The 21336-nt window shown below is 43.4% G+C and overlaps 1 protein-coding gene across 1 annotated transcript in view; it reads left to right on the top strand.

The window, feature by feature from the left end:
- FBXW7 (F-box and WD repeat domain containing 7) overlaps nucleotides 1-21336 on the top strand; it is a 1850919-nt gene that overhangs the window by 520582 nt on the left and 1309001 nt on the right. The gene's annotated exons all lie outside the window — the stretch shown is intronic.

Raw genomic sequence — 21336 nt, 5'->3', positions numbered from 1 at the left:
TCTAAATGTTGGAAGAACAATGGTTAGTAGTAGTCATTTCAGGCATACCTCTCAGCTGGCCAGATTTTCACAGAATGTCCAGATTTCTGATGCGTATTTTTATTCTGTTTCTCTCAAAATTTTGATTTTCTGGCAAATTATTGGCAACTCATTGAGGATTGAACTCAAAAACTAATGACAGGCATTTGAATTTCAGACTTCATATCCTTCAGAAAATTCATGCTAATTCAACACCTGTTTATTCTATCAACTTTCTAAGTTTGTAAAAGCAATATTTAAAAATTGTCACTATTTCTGGGCCTTTGCGCGCCCCCCCCCCCCCCCCCCGTTATTTGTGTTTTCCAGATTTCTTGCTCTAAGAGGTTGAGCGGTATGATTTCAGATCATAATCTGTTTTAGTAAAGCAAAGCCTTTATAGTTTTTTTTTGTCCTAGGCAAGAATCTGGAAGTGCTTTATTATTATGTCTTATAAACCTTCATGTTTGTACGTACTAGCTCATCTTAATTATTATCTAGATTTTAATTCTGAATTGAAGTAGAAGTTAGTGTGCATTGCGTGTCCATTCAGAAATAGCTGCATAATTCAGGTAGTAGTTTTAAGGCAAGTGTGACTGTTGGTACTTTTAAGACTACTTTTAAAATAATTGTTTGGATGTTGGCTTTCTTTTTATACATGAAAAAATGGTTGCAAAATGGAACAAACCGGACTTTATGGAATTACTTCAGTGCGTTCACATGTGCTAAACATTTGTTTGCCATGCAGATGACAACAACTGACTTACTCTGTTACTGTCAAACTAGCTGGAAGAATATTTTTGTTTTGAAACTTTTCTTCACAAAATTTGAGATATGCGTGTATGGGAGGTGGGGTTTACAGTGTAAACAGATGCCTAATTTTCTTGTACTATTCCCTCAGTTGCTTGTATTAGTAGTGTAGGACTCTCTTGACCACTACAGTTTCAGTTACAACCCCCCCCCCCAATTGTAATATCCACAATACAGCCTTTCTGAAATTTTGTTGTGGGGAGTGGAATCCCAATTTACTTGGTAGAATTGCACATTCAGCAGTGATACCCAGCTTTCCACAAGGCAAGTGCATTCTAAAGGTCAGACACAGTGTTCCCCTCAGCAGCGATTACCTCCTCTAGACCTACAGGTCTCACATTGTTTAATACTTTGCACAGAGTGTGTGTGTGTGTGGGGGGGGGGGGGGGGGGGGCACGTGATAAGGAAGAGTAAGATCCTGAGCTTGGCAAAACACTTTCAGAAAAGCTGAATTTCAGCATCTGAAGTTGACATTTTTGCCTTGCAGTTTCTAACTCGGTCATAGACACAGATTCTCCAGTAGCAGAAACTGTAAATCAAATTAAATGAAATAGCAGTAGCATGTGATGCATCTGATGTGGATATACATGTATGTGTATCTTTGTCATACCTCTGTTACATTCAGGGTAACAAGTCTTGGATCTAGTGTTTGGCTGCAGTCTCTGTTGTATTTGCCTTCAAGGCAGAAGGACGACCTAGAAATTTGGTAACTGGTACTCAGCCCTCACACCTCTTTCCTTGCTCTTTCAAGTTGGGCATCTGGGAACACGTGCTGTACTCTGTCAACATTTCTGTTTTCATACACTTACAACATTTTATTCTTGTCTGTAGTAGGTTTTTGTTTTCTTTAGTGGCATAAGTTCTCTTTGATAGTTTTTTAACCCATTAGTTTATTTTTTTTGTACATTTCTCCTTCACATGCCCATCACATGTACTTTTTATATTTTGTAATGCCTCAAGCATACTTTTTTTTGTAAACAAGAAACCTCTTTCTTAAATTATCACATATGATAATACATATATTTATGTAAATGAAAACCAACCATATTGACATCATTTTTAGTTGAAAACATTTTGCATCACTTGTAATCTATCCAGTCATTATCCGGTAAACATAACTAGCTAATTCATATCCTGCCTTCTTTTAAACCTCATTCCTCCTCTGCATGTACTCTTCCCACAATTCCGTGTTTTTTCTTTGTATTTGTTTCTACCATTTTCTAAAGATCCCCATTCAAGTTGTTTTATCTCTGTTACTATATCCACAGTTGTACAGTTGTTTTAGACTGTGGTTTCCATTTTCTAGTAATTGCTTTTTTGGCAACCACAAAAATTAGACTCAGCAAGGCCTTACTATGTCTAGGCAGTTCAGATTCTGTTGTCATAACTAAAAAAACTCATTCCTTAGTTACACCGATTTGCTCATCCAATGTATCTAACAGAGTAGTCTACAGGGAATCTTTTAAGTCTGCCAACTCATTATACTCCCAGAAAATATGATGTTCATTGTGTTACACTGCTGCAGTCATCACACTTGGGTTATCCTGCCATCAGGCGGTCCCGCAGTCGGCCAGAGTTCCAAAGTCTTGGTCCGGCGTCAGTTACTGTCGCTTCTTCCCTGACGTCAGTGCGCCAGGGGTATATAAGATGCATCCGACGCCATTTTCTTCAGTCGCGCGGTGCCCGAAGCAGAAGCAGTTCGCAAGTGCTGGTCGGCCGACTCCTGAGATTTTCGAAGTTGAATTTCAGATCCGAAGTCTTCAATAAAGCTTAGTACCCCGTTGGGGAAACTTTTTTTCTTGCCTCAGACCGATGTCAGAAAAAGTTAATAATTGTATTTCTTGTGGGAAGCAAATACCTCCTAAGGACTTCCACTCTTACTGTATTCCATGCCTAGGCCCTGATCACGACATCACTAGTTGTCGGTTTTGTGCTAGATTTAACAAACGCACTATAAAAAAGACGTTTTGATTTTGCTTTGCACTACTTTGGCCGAAGGTTCAGTTATACTATGCCGTCGGATCAACCGATGACCGCATTTCCGAAAAAACGCAAAGACAAGGATAAAGACAGGCATCCGAGGTCCAAAACTGACAACGAAACCTCTTCTAGGCCAGTCGCCGGTTCTCAGTGAGGCGCTTTCGCAGCCCCTGACACTTGCTACTTTAGAGCCACAGGCCGCCTCAGACTCCCACGTGGAGACAACTAGGCCTCTGGAAACTCAAGGTATTGGGCCTACGGAAACTAATCCCTCAGATGAGTCTGGAACCGCTGAGCAGGCACCAGCTTCTGTCAGACCTTCACAAGTTACCATTAAATCAACAGCCAAGACAAAGGTACCATTAAAGACAAAGAAACAAGTACAGCATTCTCCTGGACAGTCCTCCATGCCTAAGAAACAGATGCTTAAAATGGCCGAAGACCTCATTACTCTAATCAGGGGTTCCCATCCCCCTCCTGAGAAAAGGCCTAGGCAGGATACAGACTAGGACTCCTCTGATCAGGTTTCCATTTCCTCTGATTTCTCTTCAGACCAGGGATACTCTTTACCCCCTTATGAGGACTCTGATGCTGAGGACTCTATCCCTTCAGCCTCTCCTCCTGAGGATTACTCTTTTGGGGAAACTTTACATACCATGAGGGAACATTTCCATTGGGAAAGTCAGGAATACTCAGAATCCAAGAAAAGGCTCAGGGATTTCCTCTTATTGCCTCAGAACAGGCCCCTGGCTATTCCGCCTGTACTAGACATTGTGGATGATGTGTTCTCTGAATCCAGCTTATCTCCTGACTCTTTGCCCCCTGCTCCAGCCAAGCCAGATAGGTATTATAGAGTCCCTGACTCTCACAAGTTTCTTTACAAAAATCCTTCTGCTGATCCAGAAACTATTTCCCAGGGTCCAAAAGGAGTTAAGGCTTCCATTGCAAAAAATCCAGTACCCTCTGACAGAGATTCCAGAGCTTTGGATAGATGGGGGAAGAAAGTATACACGTCTGCAACTTTAGCAGTAAGAGCTTTAAATTGCCAGTTTCACATGCTTAAGTGCCAACAATATTTAATGGCTCAGTTAAAACAAAAAATGCTTGCTAGCTCAGAAGCTCCTGATTGTAAAGAAGTGCAGGATTTATTACATGCGGTTGAACAGGTGGGAAAACATACTCTGCAATGTGGTTTTGAATCTTTAGAGGCCTCTTGTAGAGCCGCAGTTACAGGTTCTGTTATTCGAAGACATGCTTGGTTAAAAGAACAGAGTTTACCTGAACATGTTAAGGCAAAGTTGTTGGATGCTCCTTTACAACATGATACCTTGTTTGGTGTTAAGGCCGAAGAGGTGTTAAAGAAAATGGAAGATAAAGCTAAATCTATGCAAACAGTCAAGGATTTCTTACAGTACAGCCACCTCGGTTTAGCAGAAATTGGCCAACAAAAAATTGGTCCTTTCCAGTGTCAGACAGGCCACAGAGAGGCAGATACAGATGCCGAAGAGGCAGATCTCAACCCCAAGGCTCAAACAGACAACAACAGTGGGGCACCTCAACCCCAAAAGGAGGTGAGGACAAGTCTCAACCTTACAGGAAACAGTCACAATGACTTTCCCTTGCGTATGCCAAGCACGTCCCTTCTGGAAGCCCCCTTAGGGGGAAAACTAGCACTTTTTTCTCAAAACTGGCAAACAATCACCCAAGACAAATTTATTTATTTAAATTTTTTGCCCGGGAGTGTCCGACTGGACGTAAGTCCATTTTCAGCGGAGGCCCGGGGAGAAAAGCTCCACAGTTAAAATAACAGTATTTACATTGGATTACATAGTGATTAACAATTTACATAGCAATTACTTATAACATATTTACAGATGATGAACATAGTGCATCGGTAGACAACTAGAATTTGTGAAGTGCATACCAGACATTAACAAATGTTACAAGAAGAAGAAGTTCGTGCTGTATAATAAGCACTGGCTTATGAGCATCTGAGCTTGCTATAATCAAGGTAGTTAGTGGAGTGGAAAGAAAGGTAGTGTTTGGATGGGGTGGATGGTATTAGAGTGGAAGTTGCAAGGGCATAGCCAGCATGTTTTTAGTTGCGCTTTTAGTAAAGTTTTGAAGTGGGTGCATGATGGTATGGAGGTAATTGTGGGTGGGAGTGAGTTCCATAATTTGGCTATGGCGCAAGAGAATAGTGCTTCACCAGCAGAGTTATTGGCTTTAGTAATCTGCAAGTGATTTTTGCTGCTGGATCTTAGTGGTCTGGTGGTGCAATAGGGTTGGAGTAGATTCTGGAGGGATGGGACATTTAGTGGATGGTTTACTAGTTTGTGGGCGAGTGAGAGTTGATACCACTGAAGGAGGTGAGGGAGTTCAAGCCAGCCCAGTTCAGCAAGTGAGAGAGAGTGGTGACTACGGTAGGATGCCCCTGTGGCGAATTTGGCGATTTTGTTGTAGCAGGTCCTGAATATTGTGTCTCAAGGTTACAGATTCCACTTCCATACTTTACCAAAGCTAAAAGGAATGCCAGACCTGCCACAAAATCAATGGGCAGAGGCACAAAAACAAATTTCAGCCCTAATGGACATGAGAGCTATACAAAAAGTACCACAACAGGAACAAGGACAAGGATTTTACTCAAGACTGCCTGGAGGCCTATACTGGACCTTTAAATTCTGAATACTTATCTGGATATTCCGAAATTCAAAATGTTGACATTACAGCAGCTTCTACCCATGTTGGGCAAGAAGGCTTGGCTTCTTACTCTGGACCTCAGAGGCATACCTGCATGTCCCTATCAGACAAAACTGCAGAAAATACCTCCGATTCAAAGCTGATACAAGGCACTACCAATTCTCTGCACTGCCCTTTGGCTTATCTACTGCGCCCAGGGTCTTCACAAAGTGCCTGGCACCAGTAATTGCATTTTGCAGACAAAAAGGGATTCAAATATATCCATACCTGAACGACTGCCTCATTCAAGCAGAGACAAAGGACATTCTTCTACAGCATCTGGCGTTTGTGAAAAGGTTGCTCATTTCTCTAGGGTACACAGTAAACGAAAATAAGTCAAAATTAGTGCCCTCACAACAGATTACATTCCTGGGTGCCAGCTTAAATACAACGGCCCGGATGGCTTACCTCACGCCAGACAAACAAGCGCAGCTAACTCAATATTTTCAACTTCTGGCAAAAACGTCCCATCTCCCTGCAAGAAAAATTCTGCAGGCCCTGGAATTCATGGCATCCTGCATACTACTAATACCATATGCCAGACTGCATATGAGGAAATTACAGTGGTACCTAAAAAGTGTTTGGACTCAACATTCTCACAGTCTAGAAGCAGTAATTCCAATAATTCCCTGCCTACAACAGGAGTTTTGATGGTGGGCACAGGCATGTCACCTAAACAAGGGTCAGCCTTTTACCCAAACCACAGCCAGGCAAACTCTTAACAACAGATGCTTCGGATTACGCCTGGGGAGCACACATGGCAGGAACATGCATTCAGAGCAAGTGGACCACAGACCAGATGCATCTTCACATCAATCAGAAAGAGATGTTGGCTGTTCAAAATGCCCTAACAGCTTTCAAGGACCTTCTACACCCAGGACAACTATTACTAAAGACAGACAACCCCTATGCAGGCAAGCCATGACCTTGTGGAACACAGCTCTAACGTACCATGTTCACCTGCAAGCACAATTCCTGCCAGGAAAGAAAAATACTCTAGCAGATGACTTAAGCAGAAATATCATGCACCCTCACAAATGGAAATTGAACCCACAAATCTTCAGCATGATAACACAAAAATGGGGATGCCCAGACATAGATCTTTTTGCCTCCCCTCTGAATTGCCATCTACAAATATTCTGCACAAGGACGTATCACAAACAAGCATGGAAAGTGGATGCTCTTCTGTTCAGCTGGAAAAACCTAAAAGTCTATGCCTTCCTACTACTGCCTCTCCTTTCAAAGGTACTCCTAAAAGCCAGACAAGAAAAACCACAAATGGATCCTGTCATGGATTTTGCCCCATATCCCACACCTTCTGACTCAACAAAACAATCAGATCCTGCACAGTCGGCTCAAAACCCTAAACCTGGCTGCATGGCAGATACTTTAGTCAAACAGGCAACACCTCTCTCTGAAGCTGTTATGGATGTCATTTTGGAGGCCAGGAGGCCTAGCACCAGGAAAGCTTACTCAGAAAAATGGAAGAGATTCTGCGCCTGGAACCAGGCTCACAGCCTTGACCCTCTTGTTCCAAGCATTCCTCAGATTTTACAATACTTAATTGATATGCTGGACAGAGGCCTATCCTTTTCATCAATTAAGATTCACGCCTCTGCCATGTCTGCACATTACAACATGGGTCCTCCTTTATTCTCTCATCCGTTGCTAAAGCAGTACCTCAGAGGGGCTAAAAACATAAGACCGCCCCGGAGAGCACCAACACCAACTTGGTACCTCAATTTAGTTTTGGAAAAACTGACCCTACCACCTTTTGAGCCAGCCAATACAGCCGATCTAAAATTTTTATCATGGAAAACAGCTCTGCTCCTGGCAGTAACTTCAGCACGAAGAGTCTCAGAGCTACAGGCATTAATGGCAATGGAACCTTTTATAATTTTTCATCAGGATAGGGTATCTTTAAGGACAAACCCTACCTTCATGCCAAAGGTGGTATCTAGTGTGGCTCTTAACCAAACCATCCATTTGCCTACTTTTTATCCAAACCCCCAAAATAAAGGGGAGAAACTTCTGCAATCTTTGGACATACACAGGCAGCTATGCTTCTACTTGGACAAAACAAAAGCTATCAGGAAAACTGATCAGCTGTTTGTAGCATATACTGCAGGATCACAAGGCAAGGCTATCTCAAAGCAGACTATATCCAAATGGATAGGACACTGTATTCGGTACTGCTACGCACAGCATGGAAAATCAGTCCCTAATAACATTAGGCCTCATTCCACCAGGGCAACAGCCACTTCAGCAGCCTTTCTCAGAGGAGTACCTACTAAGGAAATTTTGGAGGCTGCAACTTGGAGTTCAGTGCACACCTTCACCAAGCATTACCACCTACCTCTTTACTCAAAATCCAGAGCAGGATTTGCTACTGCAAATGTTCATCGTGTTACCCTGCTGCAGTCATCACACTTGGGTTATCCTGCCTTCAGGCGGTCCCGCAGTCGGCCCGAATTCCAAAGTCTTGGTCCGGCGTCGGTTGCTGTCACTTCTTCCCTGACGTCAGTGTGTCAAGGGTATATAAGAGGCATCCAACGCCATTTTCTTCAGTCTTTCTTGCCGTGCGGTGCCCGAAGCAGAAGCAGTTCGCAAGTGCCGGTTGGCCGACACCTGAGATTTTCGATTTGAATTTCAGTCCAAAGTCTTCACTAAAGCGAAGTACCCCGTTGGGGAACATTTTCTTGCCTCAGTCCGATGTCAGAAAAAGTTAACAATTGCATTTCTTGTGGGAAGCAAATACCTCATAAGGACTTCCATTCCTATTGTATTCCTTGCCTAGGCCCAGACCACGACATCACAGTTTGTCGGTTTTGCACTAGGTTTAATAAACGCACTATCAAACGCTGTTTTGACTTCGCACTGCATTACTTTGGTAGGAAATTCAATTATATCATGCCGTCGTAGCAGCCGACTACTGCAATTCATAAAAAACACAAGGATAAGGACAGGCAGCCTAGGAATAAGCCAGACCCAGAGGCCTCAGCTAGGTCTGTCGCTGGTTCTCCGGTTTTCAGTGAGGCGCCTACGCAGCCCCTGACTACCACAGAGCTGGAACCCCAGACAGCTGCCCACTCCCAAGCGGAGTCTACTAGGCCGACGCAGCCATCTACCGACACCGGAGCAGATTGTCACCAGTGCAGAGGAAACACCTTTGGTTGCAGAAGGTGTCTTCAGACAGACTACACTCACCATTAAATCTTATGCTAAGCTTAAAACGCCTTTAAAACCTAAGAAAACCGTTCATCAGTCTACAGGTCAAGACCCCAGGCCTAAGAAACAGATGCTTAAGATGGCTGAAGATTTAATTACCCTTATCAGGGGTTTCCATCCTCCTCCTGATAAAACACCAAGACAAGAGGAAGATTATGCATCCTCTGACCAGGTTTCTCTCTCCTCAGATTTTTCTGAGGAACAGGATTACACTTTTCCACCTTATGAGGATTCTGATGCTGAAGACTCTATTCCCTCAGCATCTCCCCCTGTAGACTGCTCCTTTGGGGAAGCATTACATACCACGAGGGAACATTTCCACTGGGAAGGCCAGGATTACTCAGATTCTAAGAACAGGCTCCGAGATTTCCTTTTATTACCCCAGCACAGTCCTCTTGCTATCCCTCCTGTTTTAGATATTGTGGATGATGTCTACTTGGAGTCTAGTTTAAATCCAGACTCTCTACCTCCTGCTCCAGCCAAACCAGACGGATACTACAGAGTACCTGACTCACACAAATTCCTTTATAAAAGCCCTGTAGCTGACCCAGAAACCCTATCCCAGGGTCCTAAGGGAGCAAAGGCTTCTATGGCTAAAAATCCTGTGCCCTCTGAAAGAGATTCCAGAGCCCTAGATAGATGGGGAAATAAAATATACACCTCTGCAGCTCTGGCTATGAGAGCATTAAATTGCCAGTTTCACATGTTGAAATATCAACAATTCCTGATGTCTCAGTTAAAACAAAAAATGAGCACACACTCAGAACAGCCTGAATTCAAGGAAATGCAGGATCTGTTGCATGCAGCTGAACAGGTGGGCAAGCATACTTTACAATGTGGATTTGATTCACTGGAAACTTCCTGTAGAGCAGCTGTTACTGGCTCAGTCATTCGTAGACATGCTTGGTTAAAAGAGCAAACTCTCCCTGACCATGTTAAAGCAAAATTATTAGATGCACCTTTACAACAGGATGTATTATTTGGTGTCAAAGCAGAAGAGGTTTTAAAGAAAATGGAGGATAAGGCTTAATCTGTGCAAACGGTCAAGGATTTCTTGCAGGTACAACCCCCTCGCTTCAGCAGAAATTGGCCAACAAAAAATTGGTCCTTTCCAGCTTCAGACAGATCACAGAGGGGCAAATACAGATGCCCAAGGGGCAGAGGTCAGTCACAGGGCCCTTACAAACCTCGCCAATGGGGTTCTGCTACCCAGAAAGGAGGAGAAAACGGGCCCCAAGCTAGCAGAAGGCAGACACAATGACTCTATCCTCAAACTACCAAGCAAATCTCTCCTGGCAGCACCCTTGGGAGGAAAACTAGGATTTTTTGCAGACAACTGGCACATCATCACAAAAGACAAATGTTTTCTAAACATTGTCTCTCAAGGATACAGATTCCACTTTCATACCTTACCAAGGATCAAAGGAATGCCAAACCTGCCACCAAATCAATGGGCAGTGGCACAAAAACAAATTACAGCTCTCATGAACATGAGAGCCATTCAACAGGTACCTACACAGGAGCAAGGACAAGGATTTTACTCAAGACTCTTCCTAGTTCCAAGAAAGGACAAAGCATGGAGACCCATTCTGGATCTTTCAATTCTGAATACCAATCTGCAAGTACCAAAATTCAAGATGCTAACACTACAGCAGCTTCTTCACATGCTGGGCAAGAATGCTTGGCTAGTCATTTTGGACCTCAAGGAGGCATACCTGCATGTCCGTATCAGACAAAATTGCAGAAGATACCTCCGCTTTCAACGCATTATCAATTCTCTGCACTGCCCTTTGGCTTATCTTCTGCACCCAGAGTCTTCACAAAATGCCTGGCACCAGTAATTGCATACTGCAGACAAAGAGGAATTCAAATATACCCATACCTGGACGACTGTCTTATTCAAGCAGAAAGCAAGGACATTCTTTTACAGCATCTGGCATTTGTCAAACGCCTTCTAAGTTGCCTAGGGTACACAGTAAACGAAAAGAAATCAGATCTAGTGCCCTCACAAAGCATAACATTCCTGGGTGCCAGCTTGAATACAACGGCCCAGATGGCTTATCTCACACCAGACAAACAACGACATCTGTTTCAATATTTCAAAATAATGGCAACAAAGACCCAACTCCCTGCAAGAAAAATTCTGCAGGCCTTGGGATTCATGGCATCTTGCATACTACTAATACCATTTGCAAAACTGCATATGAGGAAATTACAATGGTACCTGAAAAGTGTATGGACTCAGCACAGCCACAGCTTGGAAACAGTGATTCCACTCATTCCCTGCCTTCAACAGGAGATTCTATGGTGGGCACAGGCATGTCACCTCAACAAGGGTCAGCCTTTCACTTTACCCACAGCCAGGCAAACTAGGACAACAGATGCATCGGACTATGCCTGGGGAGCCACATGGCAGGACAGTGCATTCAGGGCAAATGGACTACAGATCAGAGACACCTGCATATCAATCAAAAAGAAATGCTAGCAGTGCAGAATGCCCTAACAGCTTTCAAGGACCTTCTACACCCAGGACAACTACTAATAAGGACAGACAACACCACAGTTATGTGGTACATATACAAGCAAGGGGGCACACATTCCTACCCTCTGTGCAGGCAAGCAATGACCTTGTGGAACACTACACTGTCTTACCAGGTTCAGTTACAAGCACAATTCCTGCCAGGAAAGAAAAACACATTGGCAGACTACCTAAGCAGAAACATCATGGATCCACATGAATGGAAACTAGATCCACAAGTATTTGCTATGATAGCTCAAAAATGGGGACGCCCAGACATAGATCTGTTTGCAAGCCCCCACAACCACCAACTTCAAAAATTTTGCACAAGGACCTTCCATCCACTAGCTTGGAAAGTGGACGCTCTCTCATTCAGTTGGAAAACATTAACAGTGTATGCCTTCCCTCCACTGCTTCTTCTAGCAAAGGTACTGCTGAAAGTCAGATTAGAGAGGCCACAAATGATTCTCCTTGCACCAGACTGGCCACGCCAGCATTGGTACCCAATTTTAAGGAATATGGCGCCCAGGGCCCACCATGAATTTTGCCACAAATTCCTCACCTGCTCACCCAGCGAGACAATCTGATTCTACACAGCCAGCTCAAGACTTTAAACCTGGCTGCATGGAAAATTACCTAAACAACCAGCCAAAGCTGTTATGGATGTCATTCTGGAGGCCAGGAGGCCCAGCACCAGGAAAACCTATTCAGACAAATGGAAAAGATTTTACTCCTGGAACCAGGCTAAAGGCCTAAATCCCCTGGAGCCGAACATTCCTCAGATTCTACAATATTTAACTGAGATGTTACACAAAGGACTTTCCTTTTCATATATTAAGATCCATGCCTCAGCAATTTCAGCTCATTACAGCACGGATCCTCCTTTATTTTCACATCCACTCCTAAGACAGTACCTCAGAGGGGCTAAGAACTTAAGACCGCCAAGGAGAGCTCCAACACCTACTTGGGATCTCAACATTGTCCTGGAAAAGCTTACACTGCCACCCTTTGAACCAGCTTTTTCAACTGATTTAACATTTCTTTCATGGAAAACTGCCCTACTACTAGCAATAACCTCAGCTAGAAGAGTCTCAGAGCTACAGGCACTAATGGCAGGGGAACCTTTCCTCATTTTTTATCAAGACAGAGTTTCTCTACGAACTAATCCTTCCTTTATGCCAAAGGTGGTGTCCAGTGTGACCCTAAACCAAACCATTCACTTGCCCACCTTCTTCCCAAATCCCCAGAACAAAGGAGAAAGACTCCTGCACTCTTTGGACATTCACAGGCAATTATGTTACTACTTGGATAAAACTAAGGCTTTCAGAAAAACTGACCAGCTCTTTGTAGCTTATGCTACAGGATCACAAGGAAAAGCCATCTCAAAACAGACCATTTCTAAATGGATAGGACATTGCATACGTTTCTGCTACACACGTCATGGGAAACCAGTACCTGCTAACATTAGGTCCCACTCCACCAGGGTTACAGCTACATCAGCAGCCTTTCTCAGGGGAGTGCCAACCAAGAATATTCTGGAAGCTGCTACTTGGAGTTCAGTGCACACCTTCACCAAACACTATCACTTACCTCTTTACTCTAAGACTAGAGCTGGTTTTGCCACTGCAGTTTTGCAGGGCCTGCTAGCTTCTTCTAACCCTGTTTGACTCCACCTCCCCGCCTTAGCTTTGGGATTCAACCCAAGTGTGATGACTGCAGCAGGGTAACACGATGAACATAGTACAGTTTTGCACCTACCATAAATGTAGATGTTCGAGTGTTCACCCTGCTGCAGTCCGGGATGTTCATCGTGTTACCCTGCTGCAGTCATCACACTTGGGTTATCCTGTCGTCAGGCGGTCCCGCAGTCGGCCAGAATTCCAAAGTCTTGGTCCGGCGTCGGTTGCTGTTGCTTCTTCCCTGACGTCAGCGCACCAGGGGTATATATAATGCACCCGACGCCATTTTCCCCAGTCTTTCTTGCTGCGCGGTGCCCGAAGCAGAAGTAGTTCGCAAGTGCCGGTCGGCCGACTCCTGAGATTTTCAAAGTCGAATTTCAGATTCGAAGTCTTCAATAAAGCTAAGTACCCCATTGGGGAAACTTTTCTTGCCTCAGACCGATGTCAGAAAAAGTTAACAATTGTATTTCTTGTGGGAAGCAAATACCTCATAAGGATTTTCATTCTTACTGCATACCTTGCCTAGGCCCAGACCACTGCTTGTCGTTTTTGTGCTAGGTTTAATAAGCGTACTATAAAAAGACACTTTGATTTCGCACGTCACTACTTTGGTAGAAAATTTAACTACACTATGCCGTCAGAGCAACTGACTACTGGCGTGCACAAAAAATGCAAGGATAAGGACAGGCAACCTAGACCCAAGCCAGACTCAGAGGCCTCGGCTGGTCCGGTCTCCAGTTCACCGGTCTTCAGTGAGGCTCCGACGCAGCCCCTGACTACCGTAGATCTGGAACCCAAAACCGCTTCGGAGCTTTTGGCGGAGAGTACTAGGCCGACACAGCCATTTTGTTTAGCCCCTGCCGACAACACTGCTGAAAAAGATGTCGGTGCTGCAGAAACACCTTTGGTTTCTGAAGGCGTCTTCAGACCGACAACGCTCACCATAAAAACGTATCCTAAGACTAAAACTCCTATTAAACCTAAAAAGACTGCACTTCAGTCTCCAGTTCTCCTATTAAACCTAAAAAGACTGCACTTCAATCTCCAGTTCAAGGCCCCATGCCTAAGAAACAGATGCTCAAAATGGCTGAAGATTTGATCTCTTTAATCAGGGGTTCCCAACCCCCACCCTACAAAAGGCCTAGACAAGAGGAAGATTATGCCTTCTCTGAACAAGTGTCTATTTCCTCAGGCTCCTCTGAGGACCAAGATTACTCCTTCTCCCCTTATGAAGATTCTGATGCTGAGGATTCTATTCCCTCAGCTTCTCCCCTGAAGACTACTCCTTTGGGGAAACTTTACACACTATGAGGGAACATTTTCACTGGGAAGGTCAGGACTACTCTGACTCAAAGAAAAGGCTCAGAGAGTTTCTTTTACTCCCCCAGCACAGACCTCTTGCCATCCCCCCAGTTTTAGACATTGTGGATGATGTTTACTTAGAATCCAGTTTGAACCCAGATTCTCTGCCTCCTGCTCGGGCCAAACCTGACAGATACTATAGAGTGCCTGATTCCCACAAATTTCTTTATAAAAGCCCTGTTGCTGATCCAGAGACTATCTCCCAGAGTACCAAAGGGGCTAAAGCTTCTATGGCAAAAAATCCTGTACCCTCTGAAAGGGACTCCAGAGCACTAGACAGGTGGGGGAAAAAGGTTTACACCTCAGCCACTCTAGCTATGAGGGCACTAAATTGCCAATTTCACATGCTAAAATATCAGCAATTTCTAATGTCTCAGTTAAAACAAAAAATGAGCACACTTCCTCAACAGTCTGAATTGAAAGAAATGCAGGATCTGTTGCATACAACTGAACAGGTGGGCAAACATACTTTACAATGTGAGTTTGATTCTTTGGAGGCTTCCTGCAGAGCAGCTGTTACTGGGTCTGTTATACGTAGGCATGCTTGGTTAAAGGAACAAACTCTGCCTGATCATGTTAAAGCAAAGCTTCTAGATGCTCCCTTAGAGCAGGATGTTCTTTTTGGAGTTAAAGCAGAAGAAGTCTTAAAGAAAATGGAGGATAAGGCAAAATCTATGCAGACAGTCAAAGATTTCCTACAGGTACAGCCACCTCGCTTCAGCAGAAATTGGTCCTTTCCAGCTACTGACAGACCACAGAGGGGTAAATACAGACATCCAAGAGGCAAAGGACAACCACAAGCCCAGTACAAACCTCGCCAATGGGGCACTGCAACACAGAAGGGAGGAGAAGACAGGTCCCAAACTACCAGAAGGCAAACTCAATGACTTGCACCTCATCTGGCCAAGCAACACTCTCTTGGCAGCCCCCTTGGGAGGAAAACTCGCACTTTTTTCAGACAACTGGCACATTGTCACAAAGGACAAATGGGTCCTAGACATAATTTTACGAGGGTACAGATTCCACTTTCACACCTTGCCAATGAAAAGAGGAATGCCAAACCTGCCACAAAATCAATGGGCAGAGGCACAAAAACAAATTACAGCTCTCATGGACATGAGAGCCATTCAGCTGGTACCTACTCGAGAGCAAGGCCAAGGATTTTACTCAAGACTCTTTCTAGTTCCCAGATAGGACAATGCCTGGAGACCAATTCTGGACCTTTCAATTCTAAACACCTTCTTACAAGTACCCAAATTCAAGATGCTAACACTACAGCAGCTTCTTCCCATGTTGGGCAAGAAAGCATGGCTAGTAACGTTGGACCTCAAGGAGGCATACCTGCATGTCCCTATCAGACAAAGGTGCAGAAGATACCTCCGTTTCATTGCAGGTTCAACCCATTACCAATTCTCTGCACTGCCCTTTGGCTTATCTACTGCGCCCAGGGTCTTCACAAAATGCCTGGCACCAGTAATTGCATACTGAAGACGAAGAGGAATTCAAATATACCCATACCTGGACGACTGCCTCATCCAAGCAGAAAGCAAGGACATCCTCTTACAACATCTGGCTTTTGTAAAACATCTTCTAAGTTGCCTGGGGTACACAGTAAATGAAAAGAAATAAAAACTAGTACCCTCACAAAATATGAAATTCCTGGGTGCCAGCTTGAATACAATGGCCCAGAAGGCTTATCTGATGCCAGACAAACAACTACAACTGACTCAATATTTCAAAACGATGGCAACAAAGACCCAACTACCTGCAAGAAAAATTCTGCAGGCCTTGGGCTTCATGGCATCTTGCATACTACTAATACCATTTGCAAAGCTGCATATGAGGAAATTACAGTGGTACCTAAAAAGCGTATGGTGTTAACACAGCCACAGCTTGGACACAATGATATCTCTCATTCCCTGCCTACAACAGGAGTTTCTATGGTGGTCACAGGCATGTCACCTCAACAAGGATCAGCCTTTCACCTTGCCCCAGCCAGGCAAACTATGACAACAGATGCATCGGACTACGCCTGGGGGGCACACATGGCAGGACAGTGCGTTCAAGGCGTATGGACTGCAGATCAAAGGAATCTGCACATCAATCAAAAAGAGATGCTAGCTGTACAGAATGCTCTGACAGCCTTCAAGAATCTATTACATCGAGGACAACTTACAATAAGGACGGACAACACCACAGTAATGTTGTACATAAACAAACAAGGGGGTACACACTCCTACCGTCTATGCAGGCAAGCAATGACCTTGTGGAACACAGCTCTGGCTTACCAAGTTCAGTTACAAGCTCAATTCCTGCCAGGAAAAAAGAACACATTGGCAGACGACCTCTGCAGAAACATCATGGATCCCCACGTGTGGAAACTGGATCCACAAGTCTTTGCAATGATAACTCAAAAATGGGGCCTTCCAGACATAGACCTGTTTGCCAGTCCTCAAAACTATCAACTAACAAAATTTTGTACAAGGACAGTTCACCATCAAGCTTGGAAAGTGGACGCACTCTCATTCAGTTGGAAAAACCTGACAGTATATGCCTTCCTTCCATTGCCTCTCCTCACAAAGGTGCTTCTGAAAGTCAGAAAGGAGAGACCACGACTGATACTCATAGCCCCAGACTGGCCACGCCAGCACTGGTACCCACTATTGAGGAATATGGCCCAGGGCCCACCTTGGATTTTACCACAAATTGCCCATTTGCTCACACAGCAAAACAATCAGATTCTTCACAGCCAGCTCAAAACCTTAAATCTGGCTGCATGGCAAATCACCTAAGCATCCAGCCAGCTCCTCTTTCCCAAGCAGTTATGGATGTTATTCTGGAAGCTAGGAGGCCCAGCACCAGGAAGGCCTATTCGGACAAATGGAAAAGGTTTTGTGCCTGGAACCAAGCTAAAGGCCAAAACACCCTTCAGCCTCACATGCCTCACATTCTACATTATTTAACTGAAATGTTGCACAAAGGACTTTCTTTTTCTTCCATTAAAATCCATGCATCAGCTATTTCAGCCCACTACAACACGGATCCACCCTTATTTTCGCATCCACTTCTAAGGCAGTTCCTCAGAGGGGCAAAAAACATTAGGCCACCCAGGAGAGCACCTACACCAACATGGGACCTCAATTTTGTTCTGGAAAAACTTACGCTACCTCCCTTTGAATCAGCTTTCTCTGCAGATCTACAGTTCCTATCATGGAAGACTGCCCTGCTGCTAGCAATAACTTCAGCTAGAAGAGTCTCAGAGCTGCAGGCACTAATGGCAGTGGAACCTTTCCTCATTTTCCATCAAGACAGAGTTTCTCTGTGAACTAATCCTTACTTCATGCCTAAGGTGGTTTCCAGTGTGGCTTTAAATCAAACCATCCACTTACCCACCTTCTTCCCTAATCCACAGAACAAAGGAGAAAGACTCCTGTATTCCTTGGACATTCACAGGCAACTTTGTTACTACTTGGATAAACTAAGGCTTTCAGAAAATCTGACCAGCTCTTTGTATCTTATGCTACAGCTTCACAAGGGAAGGCTATATCAAAACAAACCATTTCCAAATGGATAGGACATTGCATTCGTTTTTGCTATACCCATCATGGAAAACCAGTTCCTGCTACCATCAGGCCCCACTCTACCAGGGCAACAGCTACATCTACAGCCTTCCTCAGCGGGGTTCCAACAAAGGAGATTTTGGAAGCTGCAACTTGGAGTTAGTACACACCTTTACTAAACACTATCACTTACCACTTTACTCTAAGGCTAGAGCTGGCTTCGCCAGTGCAGTTCTGCAGGGCCTTCTAGCCTCCTGTAACCCTCTATAACTCCTCCACCCATCCTTAGCTTTGGGATTCTACCCAAGTGTGATGACTGCAGCAGGGTAACACGATGAACATAGTATAGTTTTGTACCTACCATAAATGTAGATGTTCGAGTGTACACCCTGCTGCAGTCCAGGTTACCCTCCATCCATCCCCTCTGATCTAACTGGCTAAATCTCTGCAATACCTTCCTGATGTATTTGCTTATAGCTGGAGGGATTTTGTGTTTGTATAAAAATTACTTAATTTGGTACTAATTACTGTCCACCTTTTTGGGGGCACCTGACATCTGTGGCAAGAAAAACTGAAGAAAATGGTGTTGGATGCATTATATATACCCCTGGCACACTGACGTCAGGGAAGAAGCGACAGCAACCGACGCCAAACCAAAACTTTGGAATTCCGTCTGACTGTGGGACCGCCTGACGACCGGATAACCCAAGTGTGATGACTGCAGCAGGGTGTGCACTCGAACATCTACATTTATGGTAGGTACAAAACTGTACTTTCCTGATTACTCCTTTCTTCTCCATCACACCTCCAACATTTGCTGTTTACATGAGAAAAAATTATTTTGAGTCTACTTGGGGTGTAAAAATACCTATGTAAACACTTCCAAGAAAAGATCCTAAATCTTCTAGATTTTGTTGCATATTTGGGAGGTATACATATCCCCTAATTGTTTCTTTGTGAATTGCTTATCCAGTCTCTTTCTAATGTCCTCTGATTGATTCTTATAGTTATCATGTAGTATTTTATATGCTCTACTAATTTTTTAACAGCAGCTTCTGTTCAACATTCTACTAAAAACTCTACAAGTGCTGGTATTTCACTTAGGATCCCCCTATTTCTTTCTCTTTGCCTATGCTCTGATATCAGTCCTTGATGAGGAAGGCAGTCTGTAGCCTGCAGTCCAAATAAATTGGCCTCTTCCCATTCTTTTATCTTAACCTCCCTAATTATCTCTTCCAATATATGTTGGTTCTTTTGGCAGTTTTCTCCAATAAATCCCAGCTCCCTCTTGTCTGTTGTCTGTATCCCTAATTGCAGTTATCCATATCGTCAGAATCTCCTTTCTCCATTCCCGTATTGGCTTAGTTCTTAGAATACTTCTGGCTACTTTATGAATATAATATAATCTGTATGATTATTATTATTCTCCTTAAGGATCTGGATCTAAAATCCCAGTCTCTGCTTGTTTTCTTGAGCTTCCCCCATTTTATCATCATCACTTTTTACTTTGAATTATAGCTTTTTGTTTGTGCTATGATTAAGAGCCTTAACTGTGTAACTCTGAAGTACCACTTCAAATCAAGTAATCCCAAACCGCCTTGTTCTGTTGGAATAATCAGTTTATCCCATTTGACTCTTGCCATCTTCCCCTTTCAGATAAAATCCTTCAGCTCTTTATTATCTGCTATCCACAACTGCTGCTCTGCTTGATAAAAAAAATGCCTGACCTGTGTATAAAACTGAAGAGACTAAAAAGCATTTTAACTGCTTGTATCTTGCTATCCATATCCATATAACAGAGCTTCCAGTTTCTGTTTTTGTATTATCTTTTGTTTAGTCTCTTTACGCATATTCTTAGCTGCCGCACCAAAATCCTTTTTAGTCCAGCCTAAGTACTTTATTTTATTATGAATATTGCTGAACCAATTCATGTGTGAGTACATAATTAACAGCTATTGACTTTGTTTTAACTTCAGTAGTTTTGTATCCCAAAAAGATCTGAAACTACCTCAAAATGTTCCACAACACTGAAATGTCTTTTTCTACTTTTATCCGGTCATCTGCAAATTGAGCCAGCTTTTCTTTAATTTTCTCCTCCGATCCCTCATATGTCCTCCTAATCAACCTTATCATTTTATCAGGTAATACAAATGCTTCTGCTGCCATGCTCATAAACTCCCAGCTTACTCTGTCAAATGCTTTCTCTGCATCCAGACCCACCAACAACAGTGGTATTTTCTTCTATTCTGCTTCCCTTGGATCATCAGTGTTCTTTTAATGTCAAATGTTTGCCCCCCCTTCCACACACACAAAACCACATTGGTCCATATCTGTCAACTTTGGCATCACCTTTGCCATTCTTTTAACCATTATAAACATAAACACTTTATAATCATGGTTTAGGATTGAAATGGGCCTGTATGAAGCTGGATCGTTTGATTCTTTACCCTGTTTAGGAATTACAGCACCGAGAAGCAGTGTCCTCCACTTAAAATACTGTTAAACAAAACCTTCCAGATCTTTCAGTTTTTCCATCCTAGCTTCCAAACTTCCACAGGAATACCATCTCTTCCTGGAGACTGTCCTGTGGATTAGTTATACATCCCCTTTTTTTGATCTCATCTCCTCCTGTCCTGTTAGTAATTGTAATCATCTCCCTCTAATCTTGGAATATTTAATACTTCCATAACCATAATCATTTGTACCTTTTTTGATTTCCATATTTCTGTACTTTATGCAGACTTTCATAAAATTTCCGAAATATTTCTAGTATCTCTACAGGATCTCTTGTTACCTTCCTTGTTATAGGCTCCCTAAGCTTGGTGACAACCCTTTATGCTTTCTGTTACCTGAGTCATTGTGCTAAAAGTTTTTGCGCTGTGGAGTTATCATCAAAAATGGTTGTTTAACAGCAGACTTTCTAAACTTGTGCATATTATCGAGGTAATCCCTTATTTTCTGTTTAGAATTCTGCAGTTGTTCCTCTTCTTGTTCTGTCTGGGAGATTCCCCCTATTCTGCAATACTTTAATGTTTGTCAGTCCCTCTATATAATTCTTGTTGCTTCTTAACCATCTCTGTCTCTTATTTCCACCGTATGTTTAAACTTCACTTTAATTTTATCTCACTCCCTAGCTGTATTTTCATTAGACATTTCTACCTTTTCTAATAGCTCACAATAATTTCCACTACCTATTTCTTAAATTCCTCTCTTTTCAACAAATCTGTGGGAAAGAGCCAGTATCTCATTTTTATTTCATTACCCTGCATTACCCTACTGCGGTGGTGGTGCTGCGGTAGCGTTGCCGCCTTACTGTGATGGCTTAGTGGTTAACTACTTTGACTATAGTGTATAGGATTCTGGGTTCAAGACCTGCAAGGGGTTGGGAAGGTGGTCTGATGGTAAAGGTGTTTGCCTTACAGACAGAAGGTGCAGGGTTTGAATC

The sequence above is a fragment of the Protopterus annectens genome, chromosome 2.part1, assembly GCF_019279795.1.
Source record: "Protopterus annectens isolate FY-2018-M chromosome 2.part1, PAN1.0, whole genome shotgun sequence".
NCBI classification, from domain to species: domain Eukaryota; kingdom Metazoa; phylum Chordata; order Ceratodontiformes; family Protopteridae; genus Protopterus; species Protopterus annectens.
Note: the sequence above shows the minus strand (reverse complement) of the source record. Positions and strands in the feature narration are given on the sequence as shown.